Source organism: Chaetodon trifascialis, chromosome 7 (genome assembly GCF_039877785.1).
Source record: "Chaetodon trifascialis isolate fChaTrf1 chromosome 7, fChaTrf1.hap1, whole genome shotgun sequence".
Taxonomy (NCBI): Eukaryota; Metazoa; Chordata; class Actinopteri; order Chaetodontiformes; family Chaetodontidae; genus Chaetodon; species Chaetodon trifascialis.
In genome coordinates this window covers 15501082-15520967 of record NC_092062.1, presented here as the reverse complement: position 1 = coordinate 15520967, position 19886 = coordinate 15501082, and the positions used below count along the sequence as shown (strand labels likewise).

The following is a 19886-nucleotide window of genomic DNA, read 5'->3' as shown; positions in this document are numbered from 1 at the left end:
AGTTGGCTCTGTCTGGAACTGTTCAGGACACACTACCTCCTGTCGACTTCCACCCTCCCACAACACCACCCCTCTCTCAGCCTATCCACAACAATCCTGAGTGGATGGTGTCACAGTTGAGAGAATGAATTCCCATTTACATACATTAGAGGAAACAAAGACAGTAGCCTGCACAACAGTAAACATTAAAAAACAACACAGTGAGGATAAAATGGCAAAAGTACTTTGATAATGCACAGTTAAAAATGCAGTTTGCACAGGCAGAAACTCAGATTGCATCATAGGTGAATATAAAGTGCAAATACATATTCATGTACAAATGGAAAGTGTGTGAATGCAATTTCATAGTGAGCATAACAGCGGGCATAAATATAAGATGTTTAAAGGACCTCACAACAAATTCAGAATATGACTCAAAAGAATGAAACACACCAGCGCCGTCAGTCCTCAATGCTACAGCCATGGCAGCAGATCCAGCATGAGGTTACAGGCCTGCAGGAAATGATAATGATATAATTAGTACGTGATAGGTTGCCACTGGAAAAATGCACTGATGCAGAATGTACACAAACTACAGCAAAAAACATAATGAAAGGGTGTGTTGTGCATTTACAAACAAAGTTGGAAGCCTTGTCAAATTTCTATAGAGTGTCCCTGCGCTGACCTGAAGCTGGAACTCTGCACATTGCGTGAATGTTTGGCAGCGTGGAAGCGCAGTGCCGTCTCTGTGCGCAGCGGTGCCCTGCGCACTGGGCCTGACGCATGGCTTCGCTTCATGGGTCAGGCCTCTACCACAGCGATTCCAGTGATGGAGCAGCCATGTAGCATCTCCTCCAACCTCTCTGGCGTTTTGATCTCAGTGGTTTCTTTTTTAATTGCTCTTGTCAAGTTTGAACACACTCGCACTCCTCACTCTTTAAAGATCCGCCCTCGCGCTTTCAAACTTACCTCTTATTTCTTCTATTTCCCTTTCAGCAACTGAAGCATAGGCTGAACGCTATGAAGGCACCAGACTGGTTTTAATCAGACTAAAGAACTCTTTGCACTACCCTCGCCCATTAGCCCCGTCTGAAATTTAACAGCCTCTGAGGACAGCCAACTGCATGTGAGAACAAATTAGCTAAGCGTCATAAATCGCGCTTTTATTTCCCCTGTTATCATCAGGTGTATAAATGTGAAGTCAGATTTTCTCCGAGGATAGATGTGAGACGCTCTCCGCCTCTGGCCATTGGCTCCACTGTCATAAATCCCACCTTCATTTCCTCTGTTATCATCAGATGCAATTTGTCGCTGTAATAAGAGATCAGAGGCTGTAATGTGCTGATTATGAACCACTTAGTGCAGCTCTGCAGCCATGCTTGGTTAGACATCCTGGGATTTTTAATTGCAGATTGAATGAAACAGTGGTTGTCACTTGTAGTGATATCCTTGACCTTAATCTTCGCTTCCCTTTTCACACATTAGTGTGGAAATGTCGGCGTTTAGCTGCATTTTGCATTCATATGTCAGAATAAGGTCTTCTCTGCGGTGAAACGCGCAGGTCGTCACACTGTTCCAGCTTTTTTCAGTCTTGTCATTACAATAAATGGAGCATGACACAACTGCTCCTGGTGCTGCCTTGGATGAGCGTTGTTTGGTGGGAGGATTGTGCGTCCCTGACCACCTCTCTGACAGAATGACTGGAAATGTCTGTCTGAGGTGTAATTGGGTTTTAAGAGTGGGATCCAGGCCCATTAAATTATGTGCTGCATGCAGGGGAGCTAATTGAGTTTAAACCCTGCTGGCACACTGCATGTGCACTGGAAACATTTACCCAACATTAAGCCCCAATTAGGCTTTTCGGGATGGGAAACTTGTTGCTGGATGATGGGAAGTGGAGATGCTGGTGCCTGTCATTGCGTTGTTTCTCTCCAGCGAGAAAAACCACTAGCAGATCTGCATCTTTCTAATAAATTGCTGAGCTTCCACCGGACGTTTCAGTCCCTTCATTCTCTCACTCTGTCCGCAGTGCAATGCAGTCACCCTGTCCTAAGCTGGAAGTCGAGAAGTCTGAAAGTCTGAGTGTGTTTGTGTGTGCGTGTGTGTGGGGAGGGGGGCGCTCCTCCGTGCGCATGCTCTCCCCCGGCTCAGAGGAGCGGCTAATGCAGTTATATAACAGTCAGTGCAGCCGGCGTCTGCTGTGAGCCAAATGCCAGGCCAGTCTGGTTACATAAGCCTGTCAGAGTCATATTGTAGCAGCACGGAGCGCTCACACCACAGCGTGTCCCTGCACTCCTTCCACCGTCTCCTGCTCTGTCTCTCACTTCCTCCCACTGTCTTTCCCCGCTCTCCTCTTTTGCTACACCTCTCCCCACCTCCCTCCTGCTTTCCCTTCCCTTTCCTCTGCTGCGGAGCTGTTCTCAACACCGGGAACAAAGAGTTGGCGTGCTGGATGCGGATGCATCGACAGCTCTGAAAATACGAGACACAAAAGAGTGGGACTAGCTGTGTGCTCGCACGCAGAGAGGACGAAATGTTTCTTATTCTAAAGCAGTTCATCCCCCACTACGCATCATGAAACATGCACTTCAGTCGTTGGATGTCTTATTGTCCTTATATGATTTTTCAAAGAGGCTCCTCCACTGACTCCCCGCGCACAGTGATGGGTGTCAGGTGGATTTGGGCTGTCACCATCACCACCTGTGCGCTCTCGTGTCCGCTGGCCTTTTCCAGCAGCATTTGATCTCCTGGGTACCAAACCGCGCTGCGGTCACAGCCACTGGGGCCGCTTCCCTCACTGACCTTTTACTGTATCTGACCCTCATTTCCCCTTCCCCACTCTTGCTCCCTCGGGTATGACGAGGTCAGACAGGCAGGGTCATCAGATCAGCAGGAAATTCACTCAGAGCGTTTAGGTGTGTGCAAAGGTTTGCAAAACGCTGCCCGTGACCCTCTGACAGTTCTCACAGTCATCCAGGAAAAGTTAATTGATTTGTGGCCTCGGATCCTGACCTCCATTATATCTCTTGTGTGTGATGCCATGTCAGCATCACTTTAGGTAGACTATTCATTCTTGCGGTGTAGCAGCAAGGTGTGTGCAGTGCTTTAAGTCAGTGGAGATGAAACATTGCTGCTGAATCAGAGCGGGATCTGATGTAGGCCAGATCAGCAGGTGCATGATTACACCAATCAGTCTCCAAAACTCTCGCCTGCGTGAGGTTGCCTGGCTAATTAGAATGAATAGTATTATCCAGGAACTGCTCCTTCCCACCAATGGCTGCCTGCGCCACCTCATGATTATGCATGAGGCGGACTCGACGCGCCAGCCCACTGGTGGAGGCTGAGAGGGAGGGGGCGGTGCCCACCAGACCTGCCGTGCGGGGTGGTGCGGAGCCGCGGAGTGTGTTTTTGCGTAGGGCGAGATGTTGTTTTGTTGTGGCGATCAGCTGAATGTGGCATCGCTGTCCGGTCTGACACAACAGTGGGAAGCACCCCGAGCCCCTCTGGCTCTGCCTCCGCAGGAACGCGGCCACCGAGAGCAGCTCTACCCGGCGCATCGCAATCCAGGAAATGCGGACTTCTGGCCCTTTCGCTACGGGATAAATGGCTGCAGCACTCGTACTGTAGCAAGCTGGTAAATATTAACCGTAATATTGCTGCCTGTTTATGATTTAGTTTGGGTGACGTTGCAGTGGCTGTCACGTTGAGGGAGCGATGTGGCGTGAAGTTGAGCGCAGGATCCCAGCCGCGTTTCCACAGTGAGAGTGCCATGAAGTTGAGATCGCCTCGTTGGGTTTTATAGTGAGAGGTGAGAGAGAAAAAGGTGAGGACAGGCTGCATGCAGCGGACCCCGGCAGCAGTCAGTTCTCAGGGGTTTTGGAGGCAGTCGCGGTCCAAACTACGGCGCCGTGGAGCAGCGCTGGCCGGAGCAGCGGCGGCGGCGCTGCGCGCATCCAGCTGACAGCATATGCTTCATCACGTACGGCGCTCACCCCGTTAGTCCTCAATAACAGAGGAGAGCAACAGTGCGGACTGACACGCAGGCTGGGTTCAAGTTTAAGCTTCACTATCAGGCCTGTGAACTCACTTGTATTGGGGCAACACCTCCACTTGCCAGATATTTAAGGGATGACATCATGCTTTTGTACTCAATTGATCCGCTGTTGTACGAGAAATGGGTCAAGTTGACCGGTGCGGGTTTATTTTGGCGGCTGTACAATCAGCAACATCGACCCTGCCTTCAGGGTTCAGTCCCTCTGTTATTTAGGCTGTTCATGATCTTCCCACATAGGGTTCAACTTTATACATCAAGGTAATGAGTGTTGTAGTGTGAAATTTGCATAGGGACAGTATGACTGTTGTCTGACAGGTTTACTATGCAAAAAGGTGTCTGCACAAACCAAATATTGCCATTCTGGACAGACTAACAGGATGTCACCTCCATTATTTATCAGTAATTTTTAACCTTTATTTCCATTCGCACTTAAATTGCTTACACCATCTATGACCTCATGACCTCTAGCACCTCACAACATGTTGGTATTGATATAAAAATCCATAAAAGATATATTACATCAGGTGAAGAAATCAGAAAAATAAAAAATTTGGGCTGAGGTAAAGTCATTGCCCTTTTAGTGTCCCCAGAGTAAGGAGAGTGCTTGAAGTGCATCGCTCTCTGTAGATGAAGACCACAGTGGTTGTGGTTGCCATAAAGCCACTTTTGTATCAGTGGAGGTTTAGTGCAACTCCTTATCCAATCCAAAGGAATGTGGATATTTAAAAAAAAAAAAAAAAAAAGATAAAATTAAACAATAGCAGCAACAGTGCTGCAGTGTCCTTCGCTTCACTCTGGGTCCGTACTGTAACTTACAGCACAGAGATACAGTAAAGTGTCAGACCATAGTGGTGAAGGGGGTATGAGTGGAAAGAGGCCAATATGCAATTATTTCTTATTGAATCAGCACAAAGTGGCAGCCTTACAGTGCGCCGCTCTGGCCTGGATCAAGACCACTTGTGGTGCTGGCTGAAGAAAGGCGCAAGCTCAGCAGGCACCCAAGGAGAGCGCTGCTCCGTTTCCTTGCAAATTTCCAAGATTGTTTGACATCTCGAAGCATTTGATCAGTGAAAAAAAAACCCTGGGCTTCAGGGATTACTGCCATTTATGGTTTCAGCATGGATGGGGATAAAAGCTGCAAGTTACTTTGATGTTTTTATACCATTGTTACTTGGCTGAAATGTTAGAAGGCAGCTTGTTAAGAATAATTACTATGTCTTAAAAGCTGGAAGTGAATGTGCTATTATCCATATAGCTGTAGAACCTGTTTTCATACTAGTCCACAGTTTAGGAGCGCCAATCCATTACAGAAAGCTTTGGTATTCAGTATCGTAGCTGTAGACTTGCGCAATGAGTTTGTTCAGGTACAATAAAAGCCAAACGTATCTTTCTATCAGCACTAATGCTGATTACTGAACACTTCAGTCAGTCACTCAGGCAGGTCTGTGTGTGTCTGTCTCTGCCTTGCATAAGCAACTCTCCACATGGAAAGAAGGCAATTTTCTGCTGATTAGAACAGATCTACTCAACTCCTAATGTAGTATATATGCTTACTTTCACATACACACACTCACCTGGCACTCTTTTTCCATACTTCACACACTGTGTCAGCCATGCAGGTGGCACAGTGTTGATTTACATTCATGAAATGCCATCGGCATGCAGAGGGTCAGGCGGAGTTCCTGCTCAGACCTTCAGACGCACCTTCTCCAGATAACCAGGTCTGATAAATGTGGACACACTGGAGCAAAGGATCAGAGTAAGAGCGACAGTTTAGTCTGAACCCTGGATGTGTGCCTGTTGTGATACTGGCAGTGTGTTCAGCTTCGTGTGACTGTTGGCAGATCAGACAAAGAATTAAATGCTATCTATGAGCATGTTTAAGTGGAAAAAGAACAGCACTGTTGTCACTCTCCTAGAAGTGAAATAAACACATGCAGCCACAGCGACACACACACCCAGGCTGTTAAATCCTGGTGGCTGATAGTCACAACCTTTTCATGTCCCGGCGGCTGGTCATTAATCCTGTTCTCTGAAGCACCCGAGAAGAACAGGCCCACTGTAGTGCTGGGAGACCAGAGTGAACCAGGACAAGACTTTGCACACACACACACACACACACACACACACACACACACACACACACACACACACACACACACACACACACACAAGGCAAAATGGAGGCCAGGACTGCCAGCCTGGCAACTTCACAAATGCCCCACTAGCCTAATAATTTTATTGCCTGCATTCAGTTGAATTGGAATGTAGAGGATTGAAGTAGACCTGTTATTGAGATTCTGTTTTTCAGTCTTGTGGCCTCGTCTGCTTTTGTATCAGTCAGCATGTGTGTGTGAGTATGTGTGTTCATCAGGGGGTACGGTTGCCTGCCGGTGTCTGGCTTCGACTCAGCCTCTCACCCGGGCCAGCGTGTTGGCTGCCCCTTCAAATGGAGGTAGAATTTCCTTGTGTTTGCCAGGGAGCAAGAGTCTGTCCTGTATGTGTGTTAGTGTGGCTGCCTGGCCCGCTCCCGTGCGTGCCAGCCAGCCCAGGTTATGTAATGATATATATGTGACGATGATGCACAAGCACGGCCTGGGCAGGCAGCGCAGGTTTCGCGTGGAGAAGGGGGTCACTAGAGTTAATCATTAGCTACTTCTGCACAGTGGGTGGCCAAGTGGAATGTCGAGGGGTTTGAGACGGTGGTCCTCCCTCAAAAATAGGCACACAAGTTTAATCACATCGCAACAACACCAACTTGGCCATAATATGTCATTCTGACAGGATTTACGTTTTCTATTCTTCTCCTCTGTGTATGTTAGAATCTGTTTTCTTCCTGTATCAACAGTGAGGGCATTTTTGTGCAGGTGTTCACTGTCCACAGTGACCAGCGTTGTGTAATAGTGATTGTAAGCTGCTGTGCTGCTAACCACAGGCATGTCTGGAGAAGGCTCGGCCAGGATCTCGTTGGTGAGGTTTGTTTAACGCTTGGGAGAGGCCGATGACTGACTGGAAAGAAAGTGATAACACGTAGTAGTTTATCAGTTACTGGATATTCAGGTTTGAATGGAGGAACAAACCTCACCTTCCGGAGGAGTAGCTCTCTTGTACGGATCCTGTGTTAGCTACAGATGCATGCCTTGTGCGTGTATCGATCGGTGATGCAGGCGATGTGGTATTATATTTCACGGCTTGATAGCTCGACTTCTTCCAGATCCTGCTCTCTCTGGGTCCCAGGATACCCCTCTGAGACCACACCCCACAGCACACGCACTGCATGTGCTCGGATCACAGTCTCCAGGTGTCTGGTTATCACACTTATCCGTGTTGACTGATTGACACCTGCAGAGATAACTTGAGCTTTATGTCAGCTTCACTACGTGTCTGTCCTCATCCTCTTCCATGAGGACCTCCATCTTTATTGTCTTAGCCCATGACTATGTAAAAATAAGCTTTTCTAATGGTATTTAAGCATGTCCCTATACTGCTTCCTTCTTCCTTTTTCCTCTCGTTGGAACCAATGCCTCTCCTTTTCTGGTCTTCTGCTCTTGTTTCTTCACCTCTCATCTCAGTTTCTTTCTTCTCCTTTTGTTTAATCTCCTCTCCTCTCCTTTTCTGTCCTCTACTCTGCTCTTATTTCCTCTCCTCTCTTCTTTTCCTCTCTCAGTTCCTCTCCTCTCCTCTCAGGAGTCCTTTGTTTCAGAGTGTAAGACGTCCCTGCAGTAACTGCGAGGGAGGATTGGAGGGGATTTCTGCTCTGCAGGAGGGTAAGAGAGCTTTGGGGGAAAATCCTTCCAACCCTGCCGAGGATCTGCAGAGCAAATCAAGGCAGCAGGCAATGCTCCAGCACAATCCTCCCCAGCCATGTCACGTCACTGAAGCAGAGCAGTTGAACTAACCCGTGGACCCCCTTCTTTAGCTGCCCTCTTTAAAAGCCCTGTGAAATCTGTGGAACAGCCTTCAGTCTCTCTCATGGCGCTGTCAGTCTGCGGTGTACCGTGTTCAGCCTTGAGGAACGCTCTCTTACCTGGCGTGCCTTCATGCTATGAGTTTTGTTGGCTTGTGGGGAGCTCTGAGGCATGCTCCTGTTTTATCCTTTGGGCCACACTCTGCAGTATGATCCATCATCTAATATACAAAATATCTGAAACGAGATAGAAAAGAAGAGGCTGGTCTGTATGTGTGCTGTGGGTTGCACACATGCATGTGCATTTGTTATTTACCACAGAGTCCCTGTAGGCAAGCTGTGCCCTGACACTGTCAGGTAAGGTCATATAAAGAACACCTCATTTTAGATGCTGTTAATTATGCAGGAGTGTGGTCGACTGCCATCACTTGGGAAGGTCATTTGCTCCTCACCCCATTAAAGGGCACAAAACTCTACAGATTTCGGTCTGTGTGTGTTGCATCAGGGTAGATCTGCTCATTTTTGTTGTGGTTTTGCAATGCTACCAATGCTTTGCTGACATCCTGCTTGAGGTTAAAACTACCTTTTAAACGGCTTCAGGTTTTGCAGTTGTCTTCCATTTGATGTCAGTTCACACTGCAAACGAAGGTGTATTTATTTACACAAGATGTGTTTGTGTACACTGTGTAGGTATGTCTCTGCATGTTTATATATATATTCCATGACTGTTTATGTTTATGATGCTTTTGCTGATGCCTTCATATTGCAGCCGTTAAGCGAGGGCGTCTGTTTCACCTAATTGAAGGTCAATATTTGCATGAGCACTCCTACAAACAACTTTTCCAGGTTGGACGAGACAGAACACAGACTGCCAGTGTACTTCAATAAAATCACAGTGCCTGTCACATTCTAGTGTAGCATTGCCAGACCCATCTCTCTACACTAGTGTACATTCGTGCTGTGCCAATGCAGCAGAGAGGTCGTTCATAGGCCGCTGTTATTCTGCAAGAGATGTAAAAAACCCTTCCTGGTAGTTTGATTTTGTAAAACCAATCACCAAGTGTATCCATAAATTCTGCAAAGCTCACTGGTTCTCCTGGTAAATCCTACTGGGTAACGATTGTGAGAAACATTTTGCACATGGCTAATTAACTTCAGCACACTTGTGGGAATTTCCCCATTTGATAATTTCTCATAGAGACAGGGACTTTGAAAACAGCAGCAGCGACTGGAAGAGAGACAAGAATGCAAGAGTCAGCCAAGTGAGGCTTATTCCAGTGGTCCACATCTTTTGAATCAGACCAGTCAAATTGTGTGAGCAGCTTGGATGGAGAGTTGAACTGAACTGACCACACTTTCAATAGTTGTGCAAACTCAGTTTTCTAGTTCATTGAAGCATTATTGGTAACAGGTGCACTCACTTTCAAAACCGTACCTCCAAATAAATGTCTGATTGTCTGACTCTGGCTTGTTGCTTCATTTATTTACTTTTAGCAGTAAAATGCTGCAATGTCGCTGCATTTTTTTGCAAATATGTTGCTCTTACTGTACTCCAGTTCTTAGAGTCTAAGATGTGTTGCTGACTCTGGGTTCAAACCCCAATAAAACTTGATGAGACAGACTGCTCCTGCTGTTGAGTTCATCCACCAGCCTTGTAGTCAAACAAAAGGCACGACAGTAGGTGAATCATCTCAAGATCAACACTGCCACGCAGCCTTAGTGAAGTAATCTGGTGGCACATTTGCCACAGTGTCACGGTGGATGAACAGTCGATCGTTCAGGTGATCTGCAGGAAGTTGTAGATGGAAGGTCAAGAAAGCAGCTTGTTTTATATGGTAGATGTTGTGTCACACAGACTAACCCAGCGCAGATGATGAAAAAAAGTTCATCACGAGGCTGCGTGTTTATCGTCTGCGGCTGAATGCTAAAGCCAAGGTTTTCATCACCTTTTGGGGGGAGCTAGGATGGATGAGATGGGCTGGGTTGTGGGTGAAGCTGAGGAAAGAGGCAGAATGAAGGCAAGTAGCTGAGGCCAACACCTGACAGCCCTGCACATAAGGTCCATCCATCAATCCATTTTCTACACTGTACCTGCTTATCCTGCGTCATGAAATCTGGACTGTATCCCAGCACTATAGAGGCACGTAACAGTAAAGTCAAATTAACTGCATTATAAATCTTAATGTGAATTAGGATTTACAGCCATAAATAAGGCCAAAGCTTTGACTTTGAAAGACATGGTGGCATGCTGTACATTTTGGGGAAAAGGACAGAGAATAGCTGTTGGAAGCTCTTCCTCAGTCAGAGGTGTTACAGTGATTTATATTATGTAATCCTCCTGTCCTCAACAACCTCAACCCACTGTTTGCGCTCAGGTAGTCCCCCACCTCCCCCGGTTTTTTTTCCTGCTTTGCACTGTCAGCACAGTGCTTGGGAGCAACCCCAGCTTAGTCACTGCAGACTTTGATTTTTCATCAACACTCTGCACCTCTAATATGCCTAATGGCACTGCGCTCGTCCTCTGAGGACCTGCCTCTCGCTCTGATGTCAGCTGACAGTTTGCCGGGCCACTATCGAGGCGAGAGAGAAGGAGAAGGAGGTGCTCGTAGAGTAGTGTTCCTGGTGCATCTGTGGGTCCAGGGTGAATGCCATATTTCACTCTGACACTCGGATCCATGGGGAGACCAGGAGCTGCCCCAGCTGAGCAGATAGAGGTTCAGCTCCCTCCACTCCTGCTTGTTTTCCAAGACCCTCTCTAGTGTGCTGGTAGCTCTCTGAGAGGCTGATTAGGATTCTTTGAGAGTACAGTAGCTGGAGCAGCGGGGCTCGGTTCCCACTCACTGCCCCTGAGTAGGGTGTCCATTACTGTGGGAGTGCCTAAATTACACAGAAGAGGGAGATCAGGAGAAACCCCAGTGAGAGTTTGGAGAGAGAGGTGAGAGGGGGTGGAGGGTGGAGAAATCAATTTGTCTCTGAGCGAAAAGAGGGTTAGACACACACAAACACAAAAGAAAAAAGACACCCTGTGTGTGATTACAGAGTTCAAAATTGTCCTTATGACAAGCAGTGTATCAGGCTAGTAAATCTTAACGTCTTGAGCTAAATTCCATGGGAGATTTTTGTGTCAGTGTGAAAACATAATGTTTCATTGTCAGCCTGTGCAGTGGATGGTCTCTCTGGTCTTGTGAGAGCGAGCTGTCCCCGTGTCTAAGCCTGCAACAGTCTGTCTTTCATTGGTCATAGTCGTGTGTTTAGCCGTGCATGTTTGGTCATGTTGTTATCAGCATTACAGAAGCACCAGTCATAGGTTGGATGGCAACTCGATGGCTTTGGAGTGGCTGTGAGGATGGAGAGGGGGCACATCTCTCCTGGACTGTTTATTCTGACATTTTCCTCCTTTGTTGCTCAAGTGCAGCCGAAAAATTCAGAAACCTGCAGTTTTCTTTGCAGAGAGTATCAGTTTTTCATCCCATCAGTCTATGTAATGCACTGTTTATTGCTTTTCTGTGTAACTACAGTGTTATCAGATTATCCTCCGTGCAGTTTTTCAGAGTGAACATTGTGTTTCATTGTGTTCTGCCTCTCATTGGCGAAGTCTTCAGTGCTCCCATCTGTGTGTCTACAAACAAAGATTTTCAAAAATGTTATCCCTCTAAGGCCAGACTGGGCCTTTAATCTGAGGGTGATTTTTATTAATGTGTTTACTTCCATTCTTTATCTTACATCAGTCATTTTTTGCGATGCTAGCGGGGTGTGCTTCTTTGGGCCACGCTAAAATATCTCTTTTGGGTGGATCGTCATGAAATTGGTTGGTCCTAATAATGATTGCAGTGAGTTTTCATTTAGAGATAACTTCTCCTCTCAATAGTTTGTCCAGCACTTTGGTTTATGACCTGAAATATGAATGACTTCATATCAACATCAGCACTGCTTTGTGTTCAGTGCTAATTATGTCATCATGCTAACAGAATAAACTCAGACAGTGGTTGCCTTATTTCTTCCCCAACATTTTTTTCTAATCCTAACCATCTAAGTCTAACCAAGCAACAAACACTAGCCAATCAGAGGCAGAGAGAGAATCAAGCTGTAAATATCACCTGCTACACATCAGCATGTTAGCGTCATGAGCAAGTTAGCAAGCTGATGTTAGCGTTTAGCTCAAAGAACTGCGAACACAACTCTTAGTATCAAAGTATTATTTCAGTAACTCTTTACATTTCTCTGTCAGTAAATATTTCTGTGCTGCCTATAAATGCAATAAGCTCTTAAACCTTTGACATTCTTTTATTTCATTTCAAAATACTGAAAAGTGTGCTAAGGACACTTTGTGCTATTTTTGTTGCCTTCAAGTATACTTAAGTGTACATAGGTAGTCCTTGAGTACCACCTCAGTAATACTTGAGTATACTTGAAGTATAAATAGTTGCTTTTTACAGACTTCAAGTGTACTGAAGTACACCAGTGAAAATCATTATTCATGAGCATTCAAAACACGCTTGCAGTACAAATGTATTTTATCACCATTGTGCTGGAAATATACTTAAATAGACTTAAGAAGAAGGGAAATTAAATTCCACTTTAATTAAGCATGCCAATAGTGTTTTACAAAGGATTTGAAAAAAAGTATACTTGAAAATAAGTATAAGTATACTATTAAAATATTTGCAATTTAGTACACTTTTAAATGTCCTTTGAACTACCACTTGAAGTATTGCAGAATTAGTGTGTTTATTTTTTATACTTTAATATTTTAAGTAGAACTTAATCACTAAATCTCTAAAGTATACTTTTCTTTGACCTGGGTCTGCTTAAACTGTACACAGGGACAGAGAGAGACATGTAACATTTCTTAACTATCTCTAGTGTGTGTGTGTGTGCGTGCGTGCGTGCGTGCGTGCGTGCGTGCGTGCGTGCGTGCGTGCGTGCGTGCGTGTGTGTGTAATATATTTATAGAGACCCTTGAATTCAACAAACCCAACATGTAACCCATCAGGTGAATTAAGTTCTTGTTTTCCACCATTTGATCCCTTAGACTGAGAAGCAGTTTACGTTGACGTCTGTGTGATGGTGAGACCTGTCTGTCATCCTTTGTACAACCTACGTGAAATGACGTCTCTTCCAACCGCACGACTCTTGAGTCTTGCCAGACCACAATGAGCAGAGTGAAAACTGTGGGCTGACAAGACCGCGTCTGCCAGGACCTGCCAAATGTGATTTTGCCTGTGTTAGTGACAGTTTGTGTTTTGGTAGGTGTCAGTTAGTGCGTGTGTTTGCGTGTGTGTGTGTGTGTGTGTGTGTGTGTGTGTCTGACCATAAAATCCAGAGAGTGCTCTCACTGAATCTGAAACAGTCCTGATCTTCGCTTCCTTCTCTCCATAATCACAAACTCAGCTGTGGAGCTTGCTCCTCACTGTGCCTCCTTCACTTTGCTGCGTTTGTTCAGATGCTGCTTAACTTTGATGCCGTGCACACTTTGAGTTTTCTTCAATTTGTAGTCAGACTGCTTCAGCAATGAAAGTTATCCTTGCCGGTCTCCAGATTAGATTTTCTTGGTCTTTAGATTAGATTTCCAGTCTCGGTCTAGTGGCTCACTGCAGGCCACATCTTGCCATTTGTTTGAATTTTGTGGGTTTGAGTTTATGACTTCCTCTTGTTATTTAAATGGTCCATAAACACATTTCTATCCTTCCAGAAAGTTGTGTTGTGCAGTACCTTCGTCTGCTGTAGCTATTTCATATCTTCATGTTGTATATCGTTCTGCTGGATTTTCATCTTACGAGCCGTGACGCCTGTCAACGTGTTGGCGTTCCCACTCATGAGTACTCAGTAATCATTACTACATTGTTACTGGGTTGGACCACACCCGTCTGCAACCTCTGCCTTCATTTTGATCTCAACTGCAGACTTCTGAAGTTTCGTGACTGCATCTTGTACGGTTGTGAGGCTATTTCACTGAAAATCTGTCTGCAGAGAGACAGGCAGACATATTCATTTTCTTTACAAACTACTGATTCATTGATCTCTTGCCAATAATTACATGCTACATTAACCATGATTACTGTTGTACATTCCTTTTATCAAATGAGAGAATATTTCAGCAAAATACATGCAGTATACTGTATTTCAGTACTAACACGGGTTAAAAGTTGACCGTGTGAGGATGGTTAGGCATATTGGATACATCTGGCACAGTTCATCTGTCTTGACAAACTCACCTCTCGCATGTCAAGGTTTCCATTACGTCATACACACCAATTTGACGTTGCAGCTGGTGTGATCCCATCGTCAGATGGCCTGTAGTTGTAACTAATATCTTTGAGTGGCCAGGAATGATTGAAACCAGGATACAGTGATCAGTGACTTAAAATGAACTTGGACCAATGGGTGCAAAGTAGAGAAGAGTGATTTAACTTTTAATGATTAAACATTCACTAAAAAGCAATGAAATAACTTTGATTGACGGTAATCAACTTAATTTTGTATCTCCCCGAAGAAACTGACTCACTGAATCTACAGACAGTCGTCAGACGGGACTATGGAGGAATTTTAACCCTGAAAAATCAGAACCATGCAGCGCTAATTTTTTCACAACCGTGTTTTCTTTTCTTTCTTTTTTTTAATTATTTAATGCCTTGAAATAAATTGTGTTCAGATCTCAACGTATTATTATTTGGGCAAACATCAGTGTGTTTTCAGTTGGCTGGTAAGTCAGCAAAGCAAGAAATGATGCTCTGCATGAGAGTTAGTCCCATCAAACAGCAAGCTACACAACTACACGCTGTGCTTGACGGTTGAAAGGAACCATTACTTAATACATGTTCATATTCTTACAAATACAATTTCATATTAAAGTCAGCTCAATCATATTTTGTGAATCTGGAGAATTTGTTTTGTCTTTCGCCCCCTGGGGGCACAGCTGAATCGTCTGAAACAGGCTGAATTGGAGCCCCCTGACCACAGAGGCAGTGAAATCAAAGCATGAAAACTGTGTCAGAAAACCTGTCCTTGGATGCATAAGAGTGTCCTGAATATCTTCATGGTACAAATGCTCTCTCCAAACAAAATAAAAACATGTCCGTTTGCTGTCATTACATGAAAGCACAAATTGAATGATATTGTGGCCATGTGAAACCTTTCAGGTTCAGTCGTTCTTTCCTTAAAAACGTAGTTTTTGGAAAATACACCTGTTTTTTAAATGTGATATAACATGTTAATTAGTGAGCTTTAAACTGGGAGCAGATTTGGTACCATATGGCTGAGGCATGCTAGCTGTTTCCCCCTGTTTCAAGTCTTTGTGCTAAGCTAAATGACCGCTGGCTGTAGCCTTATATTAAATGGATTCATATGAGAGTGGTATCTTCTTCTTATCTAACTCTCTCAAATTTATGTATTTTCCGAAATATCAATCTGTAACTAAAAGATTCAGCATTGAATTTGTATTTTTTCCATTGTAGCCCTTTGTTCTTAAACGTGCAGACACACAAACCAAGTGGTGTCCAGCCATTGATTGCTCTCAGCTCGCCTCCTCTGTTACTCTGTTCAGCTTGTTTGCTACAGATCCAGCTGTGACTGCATGTATTGAAACAATCAGATGTGCAGTACTTCCTTTGCATCATGCCTGATGATTTTGCTTTTCTAAAACTGGGTCATTGTGCCGTGTAGAGGAGGCTCACTCAGTTGGAAAACTGTGATATTAACCAGTAACAAGTACTGTAGGGCAGTGGAGAATGTCACTTTTACATTTGAAGCTTCTGTTGAGGTTTTTGAATGACGCTTTAAATGTCTGTGGTCATATTTTATGATGTCATCTCCCTAAAAAGTAAAAAAAATCCTCCAACAAAATTTGAATGAAGTGATTCATCTGATTAAATGCATAAAATAGGAATATAATTCAGCAGTTTTGTCAACATAAATACATGCCATTCAGTAAATTTTGACTCTGGACTTATTGGAAATTGGATCACATGGGTCAAAAACAATCCTACAAGTAGTATAACATTAATAATAATGTTAGTGTGGCCCAGTCTTTAGGAGAGTGAAACAGAACGAATTTTAACGAAGAACTCAAATGTCAGCATTATAAATGAAGCTTCAAACTATTTGGTACAGCCCAAATAAAGAGTTGAACAGTTTCACAGAAACCTTTTTTATTTCAGTCAATAATAAAGAAGTCACAATTAAAAGCTCACTTCTTTTACATTAATAGGCATCTAATTTCAATTTTCAATTATATTGTGCATTTTGCAGCAGGTTCAAGCAGGTATCACCTGATCAGAGCCAATAACTGGAGTTGCCTCCTCCTCCTCCTCCTCCTCCTTCTCCTATAAAAGCCAATTTGCTTCATCGTACGACTGCTTGATATCCAGTGTGCAGTCATGAGGTGAGCAAATGGTGTACCTGACATTACGCTGGGATTGCAGTGTTATCTAATAACCTGGCATGACAGAAAGCTCTTACAGCAAACACTCCCAGCGGGGAAATATTCTCTGAGGTAACATAATGATCCAATGTATATGCATACAGAGGAGCTAGTGAAGTCTGGCTTTGGGCATGTTCAGAGACAGCAGTTCAACCTATATTGGACGACAAATCAGCCGTACGTAACCAGCCAAGAACTAACAGGAAATCAATGTATCCAGTCACCTATCCTGCATCAATACAGTGCCTCACATTCTTGCCATAGGCCTGCTCATCTGGCTGTCTTCCTCCCTCTCTTGTTCCATCTCTCTTTCTCCCTCTCCGTTCTTTCTGGCTGTGTCTCTGCAGTGTGCTTCTTTGAAAGCCACAGCATCTCTATTTTAAGGACGTCTTTGTTTCGCTGCTTTGTATTCAAATGATCAGGCTCACAAGCAGGAGGATGCAGCTCCGAAGGCGAGCTGGTTGGCGGGAGAAGCGGGAAGAGAGGTGGCAAGCAGGCTTTTGGAGTCGGGTTTCTCCTAACCGTCATGGTATGAGGTGATGACAGCTGGAGGAATGCACTGCTGATTTCCCTAACGCGGGTCACGTGACCTTTGGGCTGGCTTACCCTCCAGAGCAATTTGAACGGTCTGGGTGGTCAGGGGAAAGAAAAACGTCCATCTATAATGTGCGGATCATATACTGTAGATGCACACTATGATTCAATCCCGTTCAGAAACAGCGTGTGTTTGCAGGAATGTGAGTTTGTTACCTCGGAACCAGACGGCGTGGCCTGTGTGTGGTTTCCCCTAGAGGCTAGACCAGACTGCACCTCCAGCAACAATGAGTACAGCCAGTGACACATTTCTGTCTTGGAACAAAATGGCTTTTTCTTACAGCAAATAATTTCTTGTTGCAGTTGCTTGATTTCCTTATAGTAAGAGTCATGCTAAAGAGATTGGACACCGGTGCATGTTTTCTTGTTACTAAGCAGCATGCAGGTATTGATACCCATCTTGACACTTTAATCCGTCTCGGCTTTGTGTTTGCAGGACAGTAAGGCTTTGTTTCCTTAGCGCTCTGTTGTTGACAACTGTTGCCGTAAAGATAATATAAGCACTGTGAAATCAGCAGGATGGTTTAACATGTTCAATCTCACCAAATCGTCAGTGCATCAGTACAGGTTCAGTGTGGCCCAACCAGACAGAACTTAATTGAAATTGTAGTGAAAATCTAAACCTTTTCAAAAAGATGATTATGCTGTCTGCAAAACAGGGAAGCGGTATAACGGTTTAATGGTTCAGCCATGTAAACATCTGAATCTGCATCTCCTCAGTTTCAGCGATTTCCTTTGGTTTAATTTGATCTCGTTTAGCTTGTTGGCTGATCTTCCAAGGATCCAAAAACATTTAAGCAGACAATAACTCATAAATAATGCAATACATAATTGTTGACACACATTTTATACACATACATGCATGCATACACACACAACCTATATACATTGGCACATACACTATACTGCAATGACTCAGGGTTGTACTAATAACATTTTCTTAATGCTAAGTGGCTTTTTAAACTTTTGAAAATCAGAGAAATAGGATGTCGTTTCACATGCTCTTCTAATGTCGGCCATCCCATTATAATGTCACTCTCTTCAGTTTCAAACCCACACCTTAAGAGCATTCTCGCTGCCTTGCTTCGTGTGATCTGCAGCACCTGACTTCTGTAACCTCTTTAATTTGAACAGTCATATGTTAAATGGCTTCACCTTTTTCCTCTTTCTTGCAGCACATATGATTTGTTTTATTTGCATTTATTACCAATGTATTGATTTCCACCCATTTGATGACAGATTTAAACTCATTTTAAAGAAAATACAAACTGTGGAAAGCTTCTTTTTGCAGCTTTGAAGCTGCTTAGAGTCACTTAGAGTTCACCCAAATATCCATTTTTTTAGTATCTATCCATGCAGAAATGCTTGCCTGTATTTGCCCAGATTTTGAGAGAGAAATCCAATTTCTGCATCCACATCAACATGATGAAGGTAAATTGAATTTTGTTTGTGGGGCTCAAAACATTGAAAAGTTGCATTTAAAAAAATCTGCTGCTTTTCTTTTTCAGAAACGATGTGTTCATTGTGTGGGATAATACATAGAGCACACTGTCAGCAGTACTCACAGGGACTATTTAATGTCTAGAAAGTACCTCTATGGATTATCCAGTGCGTTGTTTGTGGAAATAGATATTGATGTTTAGTTTTTTAATATTATTTTCACTTGTTTAGAAGTGGAGGCAAAAAATCTCTGACAGATATCTCCAAATCTGGACCAATTCAGCCACAATAATCAGCAGCACCAGATACCACAAGAGATCAGTTAGAAAAACTGTTCTGTTGCAAATGAGCCGACCCTTAAAAGGTGCAGTCAGAGGATATATTAGGAACATTATGGTTCAGGCGGTTGGGGAATGATATGAAAGTACAGCAACAAAAATCAAGGACCAGATCTCTCTACAATATTGTTACCCTGAATGATTTTAGAGAAACACAAACACCCACAGTACATGCATGCAGGAAGCAACCTTCAGTGCGCTTAATTGTTGACATGTATTCTGTAGATTCAGCATTTCACAAGACACACACACACACACACACACACACACACACACACACACACACACAGATTTACTATGAGACTATTTTAGCTGCACTTGTCATGTGTGATTGATTAGCTGTCTTGCTCAGGCCTGGAGCTGCAGTCTCAAGATATAGGCTGCACACTGCGTACGCATTTGATTACCTTTTATAAGTTGGCAGATAGAGTCACTACTGCAGGTCAGAGCCATGTACTGAGAACACAAAATGACCATACACAAGAGCTCTCCATGTCTCTGTCTGTCTCCTACGCATTTACACACACTGTTTTTCTCCTCTATCTTGTTTTTCTCCGTCTCACACTCTCTCTCTCTCTCTCTGTCTGTCTCTCTCTCTCTCTCTCTCTCTCACCCACACCTCCACTTCCAGAGAAACAAACACATAAACAGACGGGTTATGGCGCACTGTGTTTGTATATGTGCACTGGGTTTGAAGGGTAGCTGACGAGGCGTTGATGCGTCAGGAGAGCCTCTGTTGACAGGCCACTAATGCAGTGTGGCACCGGGCAGAATGGGCAGTGGGGGCACACAGCGTAGGAGAGAGCGTAAACTGTAAACCGACACTTAGGCTGAATGGAGTTGTTTGTCACTGTGGGTAGCAATTACTTGGACTGGCCTGGCTTTGAGTAAACTCCCTGATCAGAAGGGTGCCCCTCTGCCAGGCTGGGAGAGGAAGGCAGGGACGGAGACCGTGTTGATACATTCCGCGGCCTGGTCCTTGTGTTTGAACACACTCAGGCTGAGCTTCCACCTGTTGACTCTTCCCCCATGTCTGTGTTTGTGCAGGCAGCGCTGAAAGCACCAGTAGCTCCAACTTAACAGCTCAAATTAACATAGTCACAGGTTACTGAGATGTGCAGATAAGGCATGGCGCCGGGTCATGCACAGTGCTAC

At 44.3% G+C, this 19886-nt stretch overlaps 1 protein-coding gene across 3 annotated transcripts in view; it reads left to right on the top strand.

The window, feature by feature from the left end:
• The first annotated feature begins 3345 nt into the window (after positions 1–3345).
• Positions 3346–19886, top strand: part of LOC139333456 (transcription factor HIVEP3) — a 41797-nt gene continuing 25256 nt past the window's right edge. The window contains exons 1-2 of one of the 3 annotated variants that reach the window (XM_070965874.1): positions 3370–3613; positions 7701–7800. The gene's annotated coding sequence lies outside the window, so the exon portion shown is untranslated. Of the gene's footprint in view, positions 3614–7700; positions 7801–19886 lie in introns of all 3 variants that reach the window. The other 2 variants (XM_070965872.1, XM_070965873.1) reach the window with 2 other exon arrangements.